Here is a 23,144-nt window from a genome sequence, read left to right as displayed (position 1 = left end):
CTAACAATTTAGATATTTTATTTATATATGTAATTTTATTAGTTCAAACTCTAGAGAGAAAGGAAAGAGAAGAGATCTTAAAGCAGTAAAAGAGAGAGCATGCGCTTTATTTCATCATCGTAGGTATTTATAGGCATTACAGTTGGGGTAAAGTAGTAAATTCGTTTGGTCATCTATTCCGCATGCTCGCCATTAAACTAATTGAGGCTATTATTAGATTATAACTTGTCAGGTCGTTGTCCCCTAATTACAGAGCTGGATTCTGTCCTCATCATCCCGCTCTGTCTAGTAGCTCTGGATTTCCTTCCTTGGGGCAGACTTTTACTCTTTGGCTCTGCTCTGCTAAATAGCTCCGCCTTCAGGCGAATTGTCTCTGGCGTGTGGCTCCGCGCTCTGGCTCCAATAGCTTAACTCTGACTCTGGATCTGGCGATTTGGCTCTGGCTCTGACTCTAACGACTTAGCTCTGACTCTGGATCTGGCGACTTGGCTCTGGCTCCGACTTTAATGACTTAGCTCTGGCATCTCTGCTTTGGCAACTTGGCTCTGGCCCTCTGGAAGCTCTGCTCTGGTTAGCTCTGGCTCTGGCAGCTTTGCTCTGGAAGCTCTGCTCTGGCAACTCTGCTCTGGCAGCTCTGCTCTGGAAGCTTTGCTCTGGCATCTCTGCTCTGGTTAGCTCTGGCTCTGGCATCTCTGCTCTGGCTAGCTCTGGCTCTGGCATCTCTGCTCTGGCAGCTCAACTCAGCGGTGACTCGGCAGCGGACGAACCGCAAGTTCAGCGGCGACTATTTCGCCGGAGTTTAGAAGAAGGAACGGCAACGGGTTATAGGAAAAAGAAATCTTAGGGCTCTTGTATTAATTTCTTCGAATGGAGAATTCTCATAGGTTTAAGAAGTGGAAACATAATCGAACTAATTAAGGAATGGAAGAGGGAGTCAGAGATGAGGCGGAGCAACGCCGCCCTTAGGACGGCGGCGACGCCTAAATTTAGAGGGAGAGAGAGGCGGGCAGTTTAAGGGGGGAATTAGGGCTCAATTTGAGTGTGCAATCGACTTTAGAGAGAGAAAAGGATTGAGAGAAGAGAGAGACAGTGAAGGGGGAGACGATGCCGACCTGATTTAGGGATGACGACGATGGGGTGAGGAAAATGGAGGCGTGAGGAAGAGGGAGGCCTGACTTTTGTTTTAAAAGTGAGAATGAGAATATATAAATTGGATTCTCAAATGCTACGTTGCAGATTGAGATTGAAAATAAAGAATTTGAGGCCTGCCATGTAGGCTAAGGCCTAATCGTATTATAGAATAGATATTATTATTATTATTATTATTATTATTATTATTATTATTATTATTATTATTATTATTATTATTATTATTATTGTTGTTGTTGTTGTTGTTGTTGTTGTTGTTGTTGTTGTAGTAATGGACGAACAGAAGCAAATAAAGTTTGCAGAAATGAAAAATATATTTTTCTTCCCTATATAAATAAAATGTATGGATTTATTTTACAAAAAATAAAAATAAAATTTTAATTATTTTGATAGACATATAATAAGATTTTGTTTTAAAGTAATCAGTTTATAGAATTTGTGCCTTATTATGCAAACATGTAAATCAATGATCGGACCCGTTTATAATTTACATATACGTGCATGTCTCAATTCAAACTTAATTCAAAATTAATTTTATTGAAAATTAAGAATATAAATATTATATATATATATATATATATATATATATATATATATATATATAGGCGGCCGCTCCAATGAGACCCCCTAATTTTAGTGAGATCTAGAGCACGATCTGGTGCGTTTATTTTATCAATCCTATGGCTGATATTGTATCTGGAGGGTGATTTTTTTTCACAGGGTTCGAATCCTGGAGGGAGCATAATATTTTAAATTTTGTTATTCATCAGCATATACTGCATTGTTCATCGGTATATACGGCCCTGTTCATCAGTATATATGTCTTATTCATTACGAATTTTTTAAATTTTATTTTTCATCAGTATATACATCTTGTTCATTAGATATACGTTTTGTTCATTAGTATTATGTCTTATTCATTATCCTAGTGTTTCACGAAAATTATGGGGTCTTACTGGAGCGCGCCCCTATATATATATATATATATATATATATATATAGAGGAGGGCTAAAATAAAAACAGATTTTTTTGTATAAAATATGAATGGATCTCACCCCTTTGTTTTCTAGATCTTATGGCTGGATTTAATCCTAAAGATCAGCCTTCAAAATAGACGCCAATAATCTTAGGGGATCTTTTTGTCATTTTAATTGTCCAGAATCGGTTACCATAATCCTATCAAATTCTTCACATATCAAAACATAATCTACACGTAAAATACATATTAATCTCTCTTCTTATCATTCATATATAATTATTTATTTTCCAGATGTATGCCAAACAGCACATATTTATTTCTTGAATACAAATTGCATGAATTACATGTTGGTACAGAACAAATCGAAAATTTAATTGCGTGAATCACTCGTTCATATGGCACGAATCAAAAATTATTTAAAATTGATTTAGTTCTATAAGAAATAATTCATGCAATGAACTATGTGATTCATGACAGGTATTTGCGTTTGTTTGTTTGTTCAATTCGTACCACATTGTTTATTCAATGAGCCAAATCATACAATATATCATACCGGTTCATGCGCATCTGATATTTAATTCGCGTATGAAAGAAATATCAGACAATTATAAGGCTGAGTTCAAGCAACGATGAAAGAGAAAAAAAGAATCTTGGTTCTGTAGATGATGAAAGAGAAAAGGAGAATAAAAAAGAATGTAACTTACAATGAATTGATTACTCGTTCATTCAATTAATTTCGGAGTAATTATTTCAAATATGGAAAATCAACCATTCCAAATTACTAGGCTTGAGAATAGGAACTGAAAATCTGTACATGGAAGGTCAAAGAAAATGTTTTACTCTTATACCCTTTTAACTATTTTGTTATGAATTCACAGTTCATTGACATGAATCGGACGATTTGATTGTTTTAGATCTTGACCGTTAATTATATGAAGATCTATGGTCAATATATGTTCCTATTTTATACACTAAGGGGTGTTTTCACCCAAGCCCTCCCCTATATATATATATATATATATATATATATATATATAGGGTGTGATTCCATGGCAACCACTTACTTAGATGGAGAATAAAGACCATATCATGATCATTGGATCAATCTGAATCAAGGGTCAATATAATTCCATGATATTAATTTTCGTGTAATTAAATATTGTTAAATTGCTTATATTTGGCCGCTGAAGGACAAATAAGTAATACTCCATTTCAACGAATTTGGTATGTTCAACAAATCCCGTGAATTTCGCATTTTCTATTCTGGTGGAATTCAATCCGATATAATGGATCAATATTGTAGGTTTCATTAGTATGTTCATTTGTATGTTCATTTTCTATTTCAACGAACATATCAATGAACATTAGTATGTTCATTTGTTTTTATATGAACATATCGACGAACATTAGTATGTTCATTTATTTTTTATACGAACATACCATCTCCCTCTCACATACCCACATTCAGATTTCTCTCCCTCTCGAACTCAGTCACCACGGCCTTCCTCTCTTCCCAGGGACCTGATCTATTTCAACGAACATATTAATGAACATTAATATGTTTATTTATTTTTATACGAACATTAGTATGTTCATTTGTTTTTATACGAACATATCGACGAACATTAGTATGTTCATTTGTTTTTTATACGAACATATCTAATTTTCTATAATAAAGTAGATTTGATTACATGTAATTAAGGTAACCTACGGTTACACAAATGAGTAAAATACCAAAGTATCCTTAGCATATAAAATACTGCCAGTAATAGGATTGATTTACTACCGTCAGATTTCATCAAATCAACGAACGAGATCATGTCTCCTTTCTCTACCTATCTTTGTGTTTCCATAGAACTTCCCCCTATATATATATATATATATATATTATATTGCAACATATACATATAATATGTACGCTATTGAGAAATATAAAATTAATAACAAATATACATCTAATCGCTAACATTCAATTAAAATAATTTATCGTATATAGATTATAATTTTTTTCTTATCATACATGTAAATCTAATTTTTATCTAGAAAAAATAAATAATAAAATTTATTAATTCAGATTATATGTAATGTTAATATTATATATATATATATATTATTAATTATAGTTATTATGATTAATGAATCTTTATATAGAATGTAATAGTTAATTAATTAATAAATGATGAAGATTATATATGGTAAATTTTGAAATGGTGAGATTTTAGATATGCCACATAGGTTTAGGCTTAATCCTATTATATAATAGATTTGCGTTCATTAGAGAGTTTTGTAAGTTCGTTAAATTTCGTGACTTCAAAATTTGTCACGACCGGACTTAATTAAGGATAATTAAATCGGAAAACCATGACTAAGGGAGGAAGATTAGAAGCGGGGATAGAAAGGGTAAATATATAATGAAGGATCGAACTTAATCTTTGACAGCGAAGGGGACATTGATAATATAACTTATGTTTAGCCACAAAGATTCAATTAACTAGTAAGTTCGGATAAATCCGACTTAATTCAAAAGACTTATTACTTAAGAATACGCAGCGGAATAATATAATCTGATTACATGTATGAAGACATGTATCCAAGAGTTCATTCATTTAACTTTTGACAAAAGCTCCGCTCTTCACTTCATCTTCATCAGCCACTGCTCAACCTACACATTTAGAAATATATGCAGGGCTGAGTACGAGAGTACTCAGTGGGCACGTATGCCTAATTATAAAAATACATGCTTCAAAACTGTAAATTGTCATGCCATCATAAACAGTACAACAAGGGAGTTTTAGCTAAAAGGCCCAAGCTTACTAAATTCATTTGTGATTCTTAAAGTTCGACTGATCAGTCTAAGTTCTCTTGTAATCTATCATATCTGGAACTGTGTGCCGGAGAGGTGGCCACCTCTCACGGTCACTTGACCGGCCAACCCGCTAGATGACTCACGGTCACTGGTGTACACTAGTCCTGGCAGGATAGCTATCAACTGCTCAGGACCCGAATTCGATTGCATCATTGGCAAAGCCAAAGCAGATAGATATCATACTAAAATTTAAACATTTATGGCAAGACAACAATTGAAATAATTTTCAGTTCAATGATTTTGTAATGAAATATCTTGTTTAAATGTAACATTAAATTCGTTTGATAGATATATAAAACTGAAATTAACAGTTAAATCATCTCATGCATTCATTCGTATAAGAGGCCTACGACACGCAGGGGATCTCTATATACGTATAGTAAAAGTAATGCCCACCTGACAGCAACTCTTGCGGTACAGTAGCTCCTTGATTGATTATTAATCTCGTGCTTGACCTTTATCACGAGAATATAAATAAGATACTGCTCGAGCAAAATCCTCAAATAATGAGAATACGATGCATGATCCTCTTATGCATGAATTATTATTCTGAGATAATAATCAGGGAATTTCTATTGTTAATCCAGGCTATTAGATTTAGCTAACTCTCGTTTATCGCGGTCGAATAAAGCTATAACTCTTCCTTCCCCATCGGAACATTCTAACTCGTAAAATAAAATAATCTCGCTCCTGTATTTGATAAATAGAAGGAACTGACTCGGTTCATCCCATAAGTAACCCAATAAGAATTTATCGGGCTTGACAGTAAGAAAATGTAACTTCAAATAATTAATGGCTCATAATAAGGTAGCTGATTAATTAAATAAAACAAATGGCTTTAATGAAATAAACGATAACAGTCCTCTTTAAATTATTTGGGCTTGAAGGAGATAGTAAGAAGTTCATTAATTAAGAGGCTCAATAAAATAGCCTACTAATTAATCAAGAATGGCTTGAATTAAAGCACTGCAGCTGTCTAAATAAAATGACGAAAGTGTCCCAATGATGTAATAATTAATGTGGGCTGGAAAGAATAAATCTGAGTCCAATAAACAATTAAATCGGCCCAAATAAAACAATAACCGGCCCAACAATATACATATGGAACTTGGAAATAGAAGTCTATTAATAACTATCTCAGCCCAATTCTTTTAAAACAATTCAAGCCCAAACTTTAAAAATAATTCGGCCCAAAATCATAAGGGATTGGCCCAAATCAAAAGAATAAACACAACCCAAACTCTCTCTCTCTCTAAACTCTCGATCTTTCTCTTTCTCACGGAGCCGAACACGCTCTGCTCTCTCACACTCAAGGCCGGCCGCTCGGCCCCTTCTTCAAGTTCGATCGGCCCTTCCTTCTCCGGCCATTCAGTTACCGGCGCACACAACTCCGGCGTTCTTCTCCCAAGTTCTTCTGCTGAACTCGTCCAAGGCGAAACGGCGAGCCCTAAATCGAGCCCTAACTCTGGAAATCGTCGCTGTTACTGCACTCTCCGGAATCCGGCGAGCGGTCGTCGACTGGGAGCGGCGCCGTCCAACTTTCGTCCTCAAAATCCCCCTTCCAAAATCGAGCCCTAGCTCTCCCAAATCGGAAATCACCGCCGCCGCCCCTGAACTTTCGATGAGCCGCGGTCGTTCCTTCTCCCAAATCGGCGACGCCGGTGTAGAGCCTGAGCCCGGCGCCATTCCTCACCTCTTCTCCCTTCTGGAAGCTCCGGGAACACGCACACACACACCCGAGGCAGAGGTCGAGCTCTGGTCCTCAGCCCACTCTCAATCTTGCCGCAGCCGTTGCGTTTCTCGCCGCTTCCGTCGATTCCCCGAGGTCTGACGGTTCGAGCCACGCCACGTTGCTGCTGGATTCGGGCGAAGGGTACTCCGCCGCTGCTGAAATCCAGAATCAGCGAGAGCCATCGCCGAGGTCGGGAGTCGTCTGCCTTTCACTGCTCGACGCCGCCGACGCTGCTGTCCCCGCGAGTTGCCGCCCACTCGACGTCCTTCGGCCCGAACAAACAGGGCAGTGGCCCCGCCTTCTCTAAAAGCTGAGTTCTCGTCTCCCTCTATTTTCTATTAGTCCTTAATTCTAGTGATGTTATCCCTTAGAGAACATGTAACTTTGCTAAGTTTAACATGCTTATGGTCATTTATTAATCGAAACTAGCCATGTTTTGAAATGAATGCGAACTGGATTGAATACTTGGGATAGTGAAATACCTTGGATATGTTCAAACTGTTGGGTGGCTGCTGTGTTGCTATTGATTCTCGTGGAGACAAACTGAAATAGAATTATGCATTGTTTTTCTTAACAAATGAAGGTGGAATCATGGAAGCAGGTGGAGGAGATTTAAGTCAGGGCTTACCTCATTTGAAGTCTTGCAGCAGCAATGGCTTCTCCCGTTTCTCTCTCAAAAGTCCTTAGTGTGGAATGGGAGAGAATGAAGTGAGATTGCTGGCTGGAGGTTTAAGACTAAGAGGGAATGGTTGTTGGCTGAACACTTGAGCATTCTACGGAGATGGTACAGAGGTAGGGTGGCTGTAGGTGTTGAAAATAAGAATCAATAGTCAAAAGTATTAAAATCAATTCAAAGATTAGATCTTTGAATTGAATATAAGAGGGTGTATATTTGATTTTAAGAAGATTTTGTAAGACTTTTTATCCATCCTTATACTATATAAGGATGCATTGTAATCAAGGAAAAGTAAGCAATACAACAACAATAATCTTGCTTCTCTTTATTCTCTGCATTATGATAATAACATGTTTTAACAGTAGGGTGGTTGAAAGACCCCTTACTGCTCCAGCCGCAAGCGCCGCAAGTTACTACAGGGGAAAGGATGGGACATGAGTGTTATCAGAACTACTGTTGTTGCAGCTATTTTATTCTATGTGCACACACGCACCTTTCTCTTTTCTTTCCCCTTTTTCTTTTCTTTATTGCTGCGTGTACTAGCTATATGGTAGGAGTAAAGTGAAGAAAATCCTTCAGTCTTCGATAAATCTATATCTTGTATCAATAATACTAATCTCGAGTTTTGCTAATAAAATTGCGTGTTTGCAATCAAACATTGATTATTCCCACTAATCACGTATCTTGAATATTGATATCTAATTTCTTGCCTGCTAATTCTACATCAAATCCGTAAATTCAATTCGCTTCACATGTCGTCTAATATCTAAATTAAATCCGTAGATTTAATTAGATTAACAAGTCGGAATAAATCTTCTACTCAAGTAACAATAATAGATAGAAATAATATTCTATAGCATATAAAATTAATAACCTGACTTTGCTAAGTCAGTTATCATTCTAGAAAATAAATCATTGTCTACTCAATGAATAAATCACGATCATTTCATGTGGAAATATCTAATTCAGAATCTCAGCTGGATTAATATTACTGGAGGATGCAATAATTAAATATCGCATTTACTAATCTTAATCATAAATAAAAGAGCGGGCTACTACATACTACCCCTCTTAAAAAAAATTTCGTCCCGAAATTTGCATATCATCGCAAAAGTTCTGGGTATTTTCTCTCGTCTTGCTTTCAAGTTCTCGCGTAGCTCTCTTTTTTTTCATATAATGACTCATAAGGTGCCATATTAATGATCGCCTGATAACTATTATTGGCAAACTCAATCAATGAATGAATGCACTAATTCTCAACTTCCACCTCTGTCTATTACTACTACTCTTAACATGTTTTCGAAAATCTGAATTGTTCTCTCAAACTATCGATCTGTTTGAGGGTGGAAGGTAGCATTGAAATTAAACCTTGTGCTCAATTCCTTCTGTAAGTTCATCTATAGTCTGGGTGTGAACTTTGAATCCCGGTCTGAAGTGATTGACATGGGCACGCCGTACAATGCACAATTTCTCGAATATACAGATGGGCTAGCTTGTTTGATCTGTAACTAATCGGTATTGTTATAAAACGAGCGCATTTCGTGAGTCGCTCCACTATTACGCAAATGGCGGTGTTTCCTCTTTTCGACTTGTAAACTAGTTACAAAATCCATTTTAATGTGCTCCCATTTTCATTTTGAAATGTTCAATTGTTGTAGCTTCCACATGGTCTTTAGTGCAAAGCTTCGCTTGTTGGCATGCTAGGCATCCCTCAACAAATGAAGCTATATCTTTCTTCGAACCTTTTCACCAAAAATTTTCTCTAAGTCCTGATACATTTTGTGCTTTCCGGGTGGGCAGTATACGGCGGGTCATGAGCCTTACTCATTATCTCATCTTTGAGTTTGTCATCATGGGGGATATACAATCTTTCATGAACATTAACGCATTATCCACGTCTCATGGTACGTCTAGGCTTGCCTGATCTTATTGCTAAACGTATTTTCTCCAAGGTCTCATTCCTTCTTTGCGCATTATCAGCTTTCCTATAAAGTTGGGTGTTATTACCATCGTGGCAATAATCCCTTCTACAGATTCTAGTGGTTGAACCACTTCTAAATTCATTATACTAAAATCTTTCATGGGTTCCTTTTCCTGAGTGAGGGGAGATCCCAACTTAAGTTGAGTCTTACGACTCAAGGAATCGTCTACCTAGTTAGCTTTGCATGGGTGGTAGTTAATACTACAGTCACAGTCCTTCGCTAGTTCGAGCCATCTTTACTGTCTCATGTTAAGATCTTCTTGCTCAAAAATATTACAGATTTTTATGGTCTGTGAATATCTCGCACCTGACTTCATATAGGTGTTGTCCTTACTGCAGTTAATTCTAGTTTATGAGTTGGCTAGTTCAATTCATGTGGTTAATGCTACCGTGATGCGTATGTTGTCACTCTTCCTTCTTGCGTTAACATGCAACTAAGTACTCTCCTTGGACACGTCTGTATAAATCATATATTCTTTGTCAGCTGTTGGAACAGCTATGGTTAACTTCTCCTTGAGCTTCTTGAAATCTTTTCTCACATACTTCTGTCCAATGAAATTTAATTCCCTTCCTGAGTAATTGGGTCATTGGTCTTGCTATTTGGAAAATCCTTCTATGAATCTCTTATAGTAACCTGCTAATTCCAAGAAACTTTTGATCTCATTGAGGTTAGTAGGCGATCTCCACTCATGTACAACTTGTACTTCCTCAGGGTGCACTTTGATCCTTTCTAATGAGATAATATATCCCGGAAACGTGACTTTGTTGAGCCAAAAATCGCACTTGCAGAACTTAGCATAAAGATGCTTTGTTTTCAATGTTTTTAGGACTATCCTCAGGTGTTTCTCATGGTCCTTCTCGTTCCTCGAGTAGATCAAGACATCATCTACGAAAACTAAGACAACTTGCCTAAGTATGGATGGAACACTCGGTTCATGAGGTCCACAAACATGGCTGGTGCATTGGTCAATCCAAATGACACCACTACGAACTCATAGTGTCTATATCTGGTTCGGAAGACCATCTTGGGTACATCTTCTTATCAAATTTATAGTTGATGGTACCTAGACCTTAAATCTAGCTTTGAGGACACACTATCTCCTCTGAGCTGCTTGAAGAAGTCGTTTATCCTCGATAGAGGATACTTGTCCTTGAGTGTTACCTTGTTCAACTCTCCATAAGTTGATGTATATCCTCGGTAGAGGATACACATTCTCAATGTGCCATCTTTATTCTTTACAAAAGAACGGGTGCACCCCGGTGAAATCTCTAGGAAACATTTGGAAATTCACGTACGATTGTCACGTCTCTTATACTTTTCTTGATTTCTGGTTTTCTGTGCAACTACACAAGGTAGGTTGGACACCCTTTTCTCATCATCTTTGTTGCTTGAGGGGCGGAGATGATCGTCTTTCTCCTACCTATGCTAATCCCATGAAAACGTGTCGGTTCCTTCCCCGGGGTCAAAAAGAAATTTGACTTTCATTGCAAATGATGGTGGCATAGTTCTCGACTAGCCATTCCATTCCTAAAATTGTGTATATGTCTCGTATCGGCATAACATACGAGTTGTTCACTACAATTGTGAAAAATTTTATGCTCAACTCTAAATTCAATCACACATGTGCTATTATTGTTGTTGTTGCTGCCGTTGGCATGGTTACTCCTCTTGGTATGGTTGGGCAAAGCTTGGATTGCTCCAATGCGGAGTTTGAACAGGCGAATTTAGCCTGAGACCCGCCCTTTGTTGCTTATTCGGGTAACGATTTGCATAATGCTCATTCCAGTTGCTGTGCTACAACTTTCATTACCAGTCCTGGAGAGTTTCCCATGGTTCTTGTTACACTTTGGGCAGGGTGGAGTCCCATACTCGTTATCCCCCATCTGTTTAGATGTGTCATAGTCACGTTGTTGGGATGTCTGCCCCTGCCATGGCCTTTTCTTAACTTGGCCAGGGTTACTATATCCCATTTTTTTTTTTTTTTTTTTTCAAAAGTTCTGAGCCTGAGTCTGTGGAGGTGCAGACGTAGGCGCAGTTGCTGGTCTCTTTCCCAGCATAGCTGCCTCAATGCCTAACGCTTTGCTAAGCGACTCAACGTAAGACGATCCACCATGGCTTGCCAAAGCCATTCTAATCTCATGCCTCAGTCCGACGCCGAATTCTTTTAACCATCTTTTCATATGTGTCTACTTGCTCGAGCGCATATCTTGACATATCACATAACATCATGTCGTATGGAGTAATTGTTGTTCTTCCCTACTTAGGATTGTAAAATTCCATTTCTTTCTTTTTGCAATAGCTTTTGGTTGTATACTTGTCATATATTTCCATCTCAAAACTATTCCCACGTCAAATTCCCTAATTGTTCAGTTGTCATTGTCTTCATCCTTGCTTCCTACCATAAGTCAGCTGAAAGGATACGCAAGTAAGACGTTTATGATCTGTGCAGCGCAAGAATTTGAAGATGCGCTCACTAGCTTGTACCCAAGTCTCAGCCTTCGTTGGATCTCCTATCCTATCGAAGACATGTGGGTTTTCTCATCAAAATAGTTCTTCTATTCTACGTTTTTGCTGTATGGTTGGTGGCACTATATTGTTCTAGCCATGGTACTGGGCCTCTTTCATTATCTCGCGGAATTCGTCCTCCTCTTCTCGGACACCCTTATTTTGGTGGCATACTGATGAGTTGACATATAGTCATTAATACATACCTATGCATATCATCGCTTCTGTAAACCGTTTCTTGATTCTCAAATCTTGCTCGCACTCTTCCTTGTATAAGCATATAAGTAAAATGTGGCGGAAGTGACTTGCCGCAAAAGACCGATAAGGTCGCTAAATAGACATAAGAAAATTCCTTCGATGAGAACTTTTGCATCAACATCTGGATCTGGATATACTGATCCATTCAAGTACTACTCATGATGAACTGGTTGTCTAACAATGCCATCACCAACGAATTTGGTCACGGAGACAATCTTTCCGTACTAATACTAGTCAAACATAACTAAGCCAACATAGGGCATACCAAAGCATCAGAACAATCATTGTTTTCTAAAAATAATAACGTTTACCAAATCCGTAAGAGATGGTCTAGTTGCATCACGTGATTGACCCTTGGGTCGAGGCATACGTGTCTGATGGATTTAATCTGGTGAATACTTGTTTGTCCTTAGGTCACCGAAAATCTACTAACAACTAATAAACCACAATGATTAAAGTCACAAATGGCAATTATGCAAAGTGAATCAGCAATTTTGTCAAATGATTGAAAAGGAATGACCTCAGGGTAGAAATGAATTGACTAGGAGGTCGAAACGAAATGACCTAATAATCGAAACCCGTTTGGCTTTTCAGATGAAAGTTTAAATATATATAGGTTTAGAGACCTATATATGACGACTACTGAGATTTTGGTCATGTGGACTGGCCAGGTCCAACACAATTACTTCTCAGTCACACGGAATTACTTTTCCGAACTTGGTAACTCTTTGTTTATTGGGCTGCAAAAGGTACTTCTGGTCTGAGATCTCCACTTTTTTTTTTTTTTTTTTTTTTTTTTTTTTACATCTAAAATTTATCCTTGAGAATATGCTGAAGCTTCCCAAGCTTGGGGTCTTCCTCCTAAAATCAACACTTTTTCTTAAAATCTTTTTTTTTTTTTACACGAAACAAGACCATTCAAACACATTCGACCTTATTCAATATTCATCCTTTGAACGATCCTAATGTCGTACTTCTTGTATCTAGCGTTCATTCTCATAATGCTTGTAATACATTTATGTAATTCGAAGCACTCTCTCACGCCTTTACAGGAAATAGATTTTGCATCTCTGAGCATCTTTACAAGGTCTGTGTCACCACACACAATACTAAATCATGGAACAACTTTAGTTATTACTTTCATTCTGATTACTAGACTGGATGTTCCACTCGAGACATTCTAGCCGGGGAAATGTCTCTGATCAGCTAAGGTATGTAAACTTAACTTGAGTATACCCTTAGGGTCTCATTAGAATCTCAATATATTGACTTTAGCATCGAACCATTGTTGATACTTTTAACTCTTGTTAAACTCTAAAATATTTTCGGGAACTCCTCTCGTCTTACGCACTTGTGTAGATTTCTCTGGTCGATCATAATGGTCGGTAACTTCTAGTTACCCATGTCACATCTCGTCCTTCCGGTTCGTAGTAGGCGATCATAATCAATAGGGGTTCTAAATCATGCTCATGTGTAATGTAAAAAGGTTCCGAATATCTGAAATTATAAGGTGACAGTTCTAATTGCAACACTATAACAACATTACACTAAGCTTTATGACTCTATGTGAGTCTAATTCTATAGTTCAATCATAAATCATGAAGGTTCTCTTCACGCCATAACTGGTGATAATTGAGGGGTTTGAAATGAGGCTTAGCTCATTACGCAACTGCTAGCTACTCATCACTATGAGCAATGTCTCAAGTAAGTTCTTGTCGGGTCAAGCAATAGTTGGTTCGGTATGTTATCACGGGCGAATAGTCTGAATAAGGAACTATGCCCGTATCACAGACTCATGTGTGACACTCTTCTTTTCGTCTCATTGCATTTTTCTCATTGAATTCTCGTGTCTCTTCAAGTGACATTTGATGTTCTTCCTCTTGCTTAGCTCTTCACTATGGCTATAGTGAAAGATAACTGAATTTCTACCTTCTACTGTTCTTTCGTAACAGTGATCATGCATTCTTAATATTTCTAAGTTTATTGAGATATCTAATCAATCAATAAGACATAAAACTTAAATATAAGCATCTATACATTCGCATGAAACGTGAACTTTTCAACGTTTGATAAAAAAAATCATTACCTCTTTCTTTCTTGTTGAGCGTGACGATGTGATGAAGTGATGAGCTTTTGTTGACTGACTCTTTTATACTAATATCAAATTTAGGACTAATTGGGTAACTCTTGGATTCAGAGCAAACGAACTGCTCTGATACCATTCTGTCACGACCGGACTTAATTAAGGATAATTAAATCGGAAAACCATGACTAAGGGAGGAAGATTAGAAGCGGGGATAGAAAGGGTAAATATATAATGAAGGATCGAACTTAATCTTTGACAGCGAAGGGGACATTGATAATATAACTTATGTTTAGCCACAAAGATTCAATTAACTAGTAAGTTCGGATAAATCCGACTTAATTCAAAAGACTTATTACTTAAGAATACGCAGCGGAATAATATAATCTGATTACATGTATGAAGACATGTATCCAAGAGTTCATTCATTTAACTTTTGACAAAAGCTCCGCTCTTCACTTCATCTTCATCAGCCACTGCTCAACCTACACATTTAGAAATATATGCAGGGCTGAGTACGAGAGTACTCAGTGGGCACGTATGCCTAATTATAAAAATACATGCTTCAAAACTGTAAATTGTCATGCCATCATAAACAGTACAACAAGGGAGTTTTAGCTAAAAGGCCCAAGCTTACTAAATTCATTTGTGATTCTTAAAGTTCGACTGATCAGTCTAAGTTCTCTTGTAATCTATCATATCTGGAACTGTGTGCCGGAGAGGTGGCCACCTCTCACGGTCACTTGACCGGCCAACCCGCTAGATGACTCACGGTCACTGGTGTACACTAGTCCTGGCAGGATAGCTATCAACTGCTCAGGACCCGAATTCGATTGCATCATTGGCAAAGCCAAAGCAGATAGATATCATACTAAAATTTAAACATTTATGGCAAGACAACAATTGAAATAATTTTCAGTTCAATGATTTTGTAATGAAATATCTTGTTTAAATGTAACATTAAATTCGTTTGATAGATATATAAAACTGAAATTAACAGTTAAATCATCTCATGCATTCATTCGTATAAGAGGCCTACGACACGCAGGGGATCTCTATATACGTATAGTAAAAGTAATGCCCACCTGACAGCAACTCTTGCGGTACAGTAGCTCCTTGATTGATTATTAATCTCGTGCTTGACCTTTATCACGAGAATATAAATAAGATACTGCTCGAGCAAAATCCTCAAATAATGAGAATACGATGCATGATCCTCTTATGCATGAATTATTATTCTGAGATAATAATCAGGGAATTTCTATTGTTAATCCAGGCTATTAGATTTAGCTAACTCTCGTTTATCGCGGTCGAATAAAGCTATAACTCTTCCTTCCCCATCGGAACATTCTAACTCGTAAAATAAAATAATCTCGCTCCTGTATTTGATAAATAGAAGGAACTGACTCGGTTCATCCCATAAGTAACCCAATAAGAATTTATCGGGCTTGACAGTAAGAAAATGTAACTTCAAATAATTAATGGCTCATAATAAGGTAGCTGATTAATTAAATAAAACAAATGGCTTTAATGAAATAAACGATAACAGTCCTCTTTAAATTATTTGGGCTTGAAGGAGATAGTAAGAAGTTCATTAATTAAGAGGCTCAATAAAATAGCCTACTAATTAATCAAGAATGGCTTGAATTAAAGCACTGCAGCTGTCTAAATAAAATGACGAAAGTGTCCCAATGATGTAATAATTAATGTGGGCTGGAAAGAATAAATCTGAGTCCAATAAACAATTAAATCGGCCCAAATAAAACAATAACCGGCCCAACAATATACATATGGAACTTGGAAATAGAAGTCTATTAATAACTATCTCAGCCCAATTCTTTTAAAACAATTCAAGCCCAAACTTTAAAAATAATTCGGCCCAAAATCATAAGGGATTGGCCCAAATCAAAAGAATAAACACAACCCAAACTCTCTCTCTCTCTAAACTCTCGATCTTTCTCTTTCTCACGGAGCCGAACACGCTCTGCTCTCTCACACTCAAGGCCGGCCGCTCGACCCCTTCTTCAAGTTCGATCGGCCCTTCCTTCTCCGGCCATTCAGTTACCGGCGCACACAACTCCGGCGTTCTTCTCCCAAGTTCTTCTGCTGAACTCGTCCAAGGCGAAACGGCGAGCCCTAAATCGAGCCCTAACTCTGGAAATCGTCGCTGTTACTGCACTCTCCGGAATCCGACGAGCGGTCGTCGACTGGGAGCGGCGCCGTCCAACTCTCGTCCTCAAAATCCCCCTTCCAAAATCGAGCCCTAGCTCTCCCAAATCGGAAATCACCGCCGCCGCCCCTGAACTTTCGATGAGCCGCGGTCGTTCCTTCTCCCAAATCGGCGACGCCGGTGTAGAGCCTGAGCCCGGCGCCATTCCTCACCTCTTCTCCCTTCTGGAAGCTCCGGGAACACGCACACACACACCCGAGGCAGAGGTCGAGCTCTGGTCCTCAGCCCACTCTCAATCTTGCCGCAGCCGTTGCGTTTCTCGCCGCTTCCGTCGATTCCCCGAGGTCTGACGGTTCGAGCCACGCCACGTTGCTGCTGGATTCGGGCGAAGGGTACTCCGCCGCTGCTGAAATCCAGAATCAGCGAGAGCCATCGCCGAGGTCGGGAGTCGTCTGCCTTTCACCGCTCGACGCCGCCGACGCTGCTGTCCCCGCGAGTTGCCGCCCACTCGACGTCCTTCGGCCCGAACAAACAGGGCAGTGGCCCCGCCTTCTCTAAAAGCTGAGTTCTCGTCTCCCTCTATTTTCTATTAGTCCTTAATTCTAGTGATGTTATCCCTTAGAGAACATGTAACTTTGCTAAGTTTAACATGCTTATGGTCATTTATTAATCGAAACTAGCCATGTTTTGAAATGAATGCGAACTGGATTGAATACTTGGGATAGTGAAATACCTTGGATATGTTCAAACTGTTGGGTGGCTGCTGTGTTGCTATTGATTCTCGTGGAGACAAACTGAAATAGAATTATGCATTGTTTTTCTTAACAAATGAAGGTGGAATCATGGAAGCAGGTGGAGGAGATTTAAGTCAGGGCTTACCTCATTTGAAGTCTTGCAGCAGCAATGGCTTCTCCCGTTTCTCTCTCAAAAGTCCTTAGTGTGGAATGGGAGAGAATGAAGTGAGATTGCTGGCTGGAGGTTTAAGACTAAGAGGGAATGGTTGTTGGCTGAACACTTGAGCATTCTACGGAGATGGTACAGAGGTAGGGTGGCTGTAGGTGTTGAAAATAAGAATCAATAGTCAAAAGTATTAAAATCAATTCAAAGATTAGATCTTTGAATTGAATATAAGAGGGTGTATATTTGATTTTAAGAAGATTTTGTAAGACTTTTTATCCATCCTTATACTATATAAGGATGCATTGTAATCAAGGAAAAGTAAGCAATACAACAACAATAATCTTGCTTCTCTTTATTCTCTGCATTATGATAATAACATGTTTTAACAGTAGGGTGGTTGAAAGACCCCTTACTGCTCCAGCCGCAAGCGCCGCAAGTTACTACAGGGGAAAGGATGGGACATGAGTGTTATCAGAACTACTGTTGTTGCAGCTATTTTATTCTATGTGCACACACGCACCTTTCTCTTTTCTTTCCCCTTTTTCTTTTCTTTATTGCTGCGTGTACTAGCTATATGGTAGGAGTAAAGTGAAGAAAATCCTTCAGTCTTCGATAAATCTATATCTTGTATCAATAATACTAATCTCGAGTTTTGCTAATAAAATTGCGTGTTTGCAATCAAACATTGATTATTCCCACTAATCACGTATCTTGAATATTGATATCTAATTTCTTGCCTGCTAATTCTACATCAAATCCGTAAATTCAATTCGCTTCACATGTCGTCTAATATCTAAATTAAATCCGTAGATTTAATTAGATTAACAAGTCGGAATAAATCTACGACTCAAGTAACAATAATAGATAGAAATAATATTCTATAGCATATAAAATTAATAACCTGACTTTGCTAAGTCAGTTATCATTCTAGAAAATAAATCATTGTCTACTCAATGAATAAATCACGATCATTTCATGTGGAAATATCTAATTCAGAATCTCAGCTGGATTAATATTACTGGAGGATGCAATAATTAAATATCGCATTTACTAATCTTAATCATAAATAAAAGAGCGGGCTACTACAAAATTTATTTGGGATATGGAATCAGTTTATGATATGAAAAAACATTACGTTTGTTGCTCTGGAAAATACTAATCTGAAGAAGATGGATTTTTACGTGTGAACTAGATGATTTTTATGGCAAATAAAAATTTATTTAATGCTATTATTAATGTGATAATACATACCAAATACAAGAAGATCATAATCACGTGATTATAGGTGTTCAGCCGTTAATAGGAACCTTTCAATTACACTTATAACCTTTTCACCATAAATAGTTTTCAAAATCAGATAAAATCCCATTCGTCCGATCATATAATTTGTAAGGTTGAGATTGCTTCTCACTTCTCAACATATTTATGCTTCTCAATGGAACCTTTGCCTATATATATATATATATATATATATATATATATATATATATATATATATTTGAGTTGTCTCATAACAAGCGATTACTTTAAAAAAAAAAAGGAATGTGAGTTCTACTACTTTTTTTTTTTTACCATTTAATTGTATTTACCTAAATTCTATTTATCTCAATAAATAAAAGTGGACTCCACCACTTTTTATCTTTTTACTCTTTAGTCATTCTCAATTAAATTTTTATGACTAAAAGAAAGTAGACATTCGTTACGGAATGTAGGGAATACATTACTTAACTGAAAATTGTAATGTAATGTCCGAATGCAACAATTTTAAAAATACATACAAATCTATTTAATCGAAAAGTGTAATGTAATATATATTCACTATCACTTAACAATTAATATAAGGAAAATAGATAGAGGAGAAAGGAAAGAGAAAAAATGAAAGGATAAAGAATAGAGGGAATATATTTAATTTAAATTTAAATTCAAACAATTATAATTTATTTTTAAAATTATATTCTTAATTATTTTAATATTAAATTAAAAAATTTATTATGAATTTTAATTTAAGATGCATGTTGAATATTTTTATGAGTAAAATAATATACTATATATTTATTTTTTTAAATAGTCAAATTTATTTTATATTAATTTTATTTTATTTTTTTATATTTTTATTGGATATCAATTTTGTTATTTTATTCATGTATTTTTGTGATTGTATAATACAAATAAGAAAAAAGTTGGCAATTTTTTTTGGGAGATTGATTTTTTTCGATCAATATTAAACTCATATCACATATTTTTTTGCAACATGTAATGTCATGTTTTTATTGTAAATGGTATTTTATTTGTTATGCGTTGTATGTCAAATTTGATATATATAAATTTGTTTAATTTTAATAAATTTAATTTCAATAATATTACTGACTTTGGCTTACCAGAAATGATTATTCAAGTTTGAGCTCATATAACTATTTCTTATGCAACAATGTCCAACAAAAGTCAAGGATAATCAATTTGGTATGTTTGATTTTTCTTTCTAAAATCAATTCACACATCATCAATTGCATGCCACTATATCAAATGAGATTGCAATCGACTAAAATTTTAATTTTTTTAAGGATGATAAAAGTGATGGTAATATAAAAAAAAAAATAGTGTTATTGTATTAAATGAGATTGCCAAATGTTGCATAAAACAAAAAAAATATTCCTAAATATATTATACTAGCATTTGCACCCCGTGCAATGCACGAGAAATGGTTTTATAATTTTATATTTATATAAAATTGATACCAACTTAATTATTATATTTATAAATATAATAAAAAAATATTTTTATCTTAATATATTTGAATTGAATATTATAAAAATAAAGAAGAATTCACAATTATAAAAATAATTTTATAAAAAGGCAAAAAGTTAAAAAATGAAAATAAAAATAAAAAAGAATTGAAAAATAGATTTATTCAAAAAAAGATGAGAGAGAATTTTTAAAACTTTTAATCATTAAATACATATAACTTTTACATTTTAAGTCAAATATTTACATAAAATATACTCCATCCGTCTCAATAGTAGTGTCTCACTTTCCTTTTTGGTTCATCCCAATAGTAATTTCACATTTCATTTTTGGCAATATATTCGTTATCTATACCTAATATTTAAATAATTTTCACCATCCATTTATCTACTTTTTACACACTCCTTAATTTTCGTGCCCGAAAGTAATAGGACACTACTAATGGGACGGAGGGAGTATCAAATTAAAACTCTTATCGTGATCTTTAATTTGACATGCATATTAAATAAGAAGATAAAGAAAAAGAAAATAAAAAGAAATATACTCCCTCCGTCCCAGTGTATCTGAGACTCTTTCTATTTTGAGCGTCCCACTGTAAGTGAGAAGCTTTCTGATAAAGTATTTTATCAACACCTAATCTAATCCACAAAGTTTACCTAGTATTTGATCGTGAGAGGCGAAAGAAAAAGGTTGAATTGCTTGAGAGTCGAAGAAAACTGCTGTAGTATTGAGAGAGAACGCGTGTTTACAAGATACGGGTGCATGGGTATTTATAGATTACATGCTAGGGGTAAAATAGTAACTTCATCTTTAAAAACATGCTCCTCGCGTGGTCGAGGGCATAATAGTAAATTTGCCCATAGGCGGGCGATTCCTCTGCTCTGGCACGTGGGCAGATCATACTTCTGTTCTTTAATGACTCCTCTGGCGAGAGCCATTCCTCTAGCGAGAACCATTCCTCTGGCGATAGCCATTCCTCTGGCGAGGGTGACTCCTCTGGTGAGATCCGTTCCTCTGACTCTAGTGAGTAGTGATTCCCTTGTCCGCGTTCATTCCCCTACTCCGCATATATTACTCCTCATCAGCTACTCCCCCCCTCTGGCCGTCTGACTAGTTCGCTCTGGACTAGGATAACTAGTCAGAGTATTCACCCGCGTGGCTGACGTCATTCGCATTAAATGCCCGCCCTTGTGCAGTGTATTTTTCCGTATCTCGAGGTTACTTTTTCAGACCTCCCGTCTTTTCGTGTTCCCGTAGAAATTCTCATCCGTCGATCATCTCCTCGATGCCATGTGTCGTTCATCCTGCTATTTGGTAGTTGCCCGCATAGGTTATACTTAGGCGGTTCAAATTTTTCTCTTTTCATCTTCTTCCTTTTCACTTCAAACTTTTTCGGCTATTCTCTCAATCTCCGACGATCCTCCTACTTCAGTTCCGGCGTATCGCCGGCTTTTTAAAGAGAATTTAACCTAGGTAAATCACGTAACTCCCTCCCCGGTACTTATATTTGGTGTAGAGTAATTTAAATCTGTTGGTGCTCTGATTGAGCGTGAACCCTAGTTTCCGTCGTCCATGGCGTCCTCCTCCCACGCCCCTCCTGCTTTTTATTGTAACTTTTACTACACAAATCGAGTAAACAATCCTTTAAAATTGTTTAAAGTAAAAGAGTATTTCTATAGGCTTTGAATAATAAATTTATCACAGAATAAGAAAGAATAATAAAAATTTATGTTTTTAATTATCTTTTTTCTCTTCTTATTTTCTTCATTATATTTTGTTCCTTCTTTTCACTTTAAGGAGAGATAATATTATCACACTAAAAATGAAGTTAGTGTGATAATATTATCCCTTCTTAAAGTGAAAATAAGAAACAAAATATGGTGAAATTCTCTTTTGTAGAAAATGAGGGGGAAAAAAGAAGGTATTTGATGAAGCATGAAATCAACACCTAACTATAAAGCAGTAAACGACACAATATTTACGTGGTTCGGTCATCAAGACCTACATCCACGGGAGTTCTTCGGGGTTTTCCACTATGATGAGAGTGTTTACATATTACAGGTGAGCTAAGAATGAATCATTCCCTAACTCTAATGCTAGACCTTCTATTTATAGGCACAAGTATAAAACTAAAGGCCTTTGGGCCCATGAACTCTAATAAACGGGCTTAGGCTCTTATTACAATGATTCTAGCTTTTGACTTGAGTCTTCAGCGCAGGGAGCTTCGTTGTTTCTTGATTGCGCAGGCACACGTCCTTCATACTTCGTCTTATCTGCGTAGGCAAATCTTCTTTATATTATCCAAAGCCTTCAGTTAAACCTGCGCTGGTTATCTTTACTTAATAATAATAATAATAATAATAATAATAATAATAATAATAGTTGAGAGAGATATTTTGATATTGTTAAGTATAACGCTGTTGGAGGATTTAGTCATCATCAGTATTTAAAGGCATACATTTTTGTTATCCCTCATTTTTCCTATGATAAATTTATTAATCAAAGAGAACACACCCTTATAAAAAACTGTGTTTGTATTCTATAGACATTCTTGTTAGTTAGTAGGACTAAAATCTTATCATGACTCACCTTATCTGAGTCCAACCCCACTTCCGCCTTTGATATTTGTCGTTGCGGTTGTTTACCCTCCTTGAGTATGTTTAATTAAGGTTTAGATTGTAATTCATTTTTATTCTTATTTTTTTTAATTCTATCCGTTCTATTACAAATGTCTCATTTTTCATAATGGATGTCACATTACAAATATCTCATTCCTTCTTTGGCAACATATTCTCTTTCTATACTTAATATTTAAATAATTTCCACCAATCAACTTTATCTACTAATTAAACATTTTTTAATCTCCGTGCCCAAAAGTAATGGAACAATTGTAATAGGACAGAGGGAGTATTTAATGTACGCATATTTTCATAAAAAAATAAAATAAAGATATCAATATAGTCTGAAACCTGTGGACTGGCCCGAATAAACCGATAACATGAGAGGGCTAGGGCTGAAAATTTTCAGGCCAACAAAATTCCAACCCGAATAGTCCGATAATTTGATAGGGTGGGCAAGGAAATAGCTCGATCCCTATATCT

General features: G+C 36.4%; 2 long non-coding RNA genes across 2 annotated transcripts; both read right to left on the bottom strand.

Moving 5' to 3' along the window:
• Nucleotides 1–4,694: 4,694 nt before the first annotated feature.
• Nucleotides 4,695–7,359, bottom strand: LOC130997308 (uncharacterized). The gene is made up of 3 exons (XR_009093039.1): nucleotides 7,210–7,359; nucleotides 5,392–5,450; nucleotides 4,695–4,791 (listed from the first exon to the last, which is right to left on the bottom strand). It is a non-coding gene; the product is annotated as an uncharacterized LOC130997308 (long non-coding RNA).
• A 7,260-nt stretch (nucleotides 7,360–14,619) lies between these two features.
• Nucleotides 14,620–17,197, bottom strand: LOC130997307 (uncharacterized). The gene is made up of 3 exons (XR_009093038.1): nucleotides 17,135–17,197; nucleotides 15,317–15,375; nucleotides 14,620–14,716 (listed from the first exon to the last, which is right to left on the bottom strand). It is a non-coding gene; the product is annotated as an uncharacterized LOC130997307 (long non-coding RNA).
• Between the last annotated feature and the right edge of the window lie 5,947 nt (nucleotides 17,198–23,144).

Source organism: Salvia miltiorrhiza, chromosome 8 (assembly GCF_028751815.1).
Source record: "Salvia miltiorrhiza cultivar Shanhuang (shh) chromosome 8, IMPLAD_Smil_shh, whole genome shotgun sequence".
Lineage (NCBI taxonomy): Eukaryota > Viridiplantae > Streptophyta > Magnoliopsida > Lamiales > Lamiaceae > Salvia > Salvia miltiorrhiza.
This window is presented reverse-complemented; position numbering and strand designations above follow the sequence as displayed.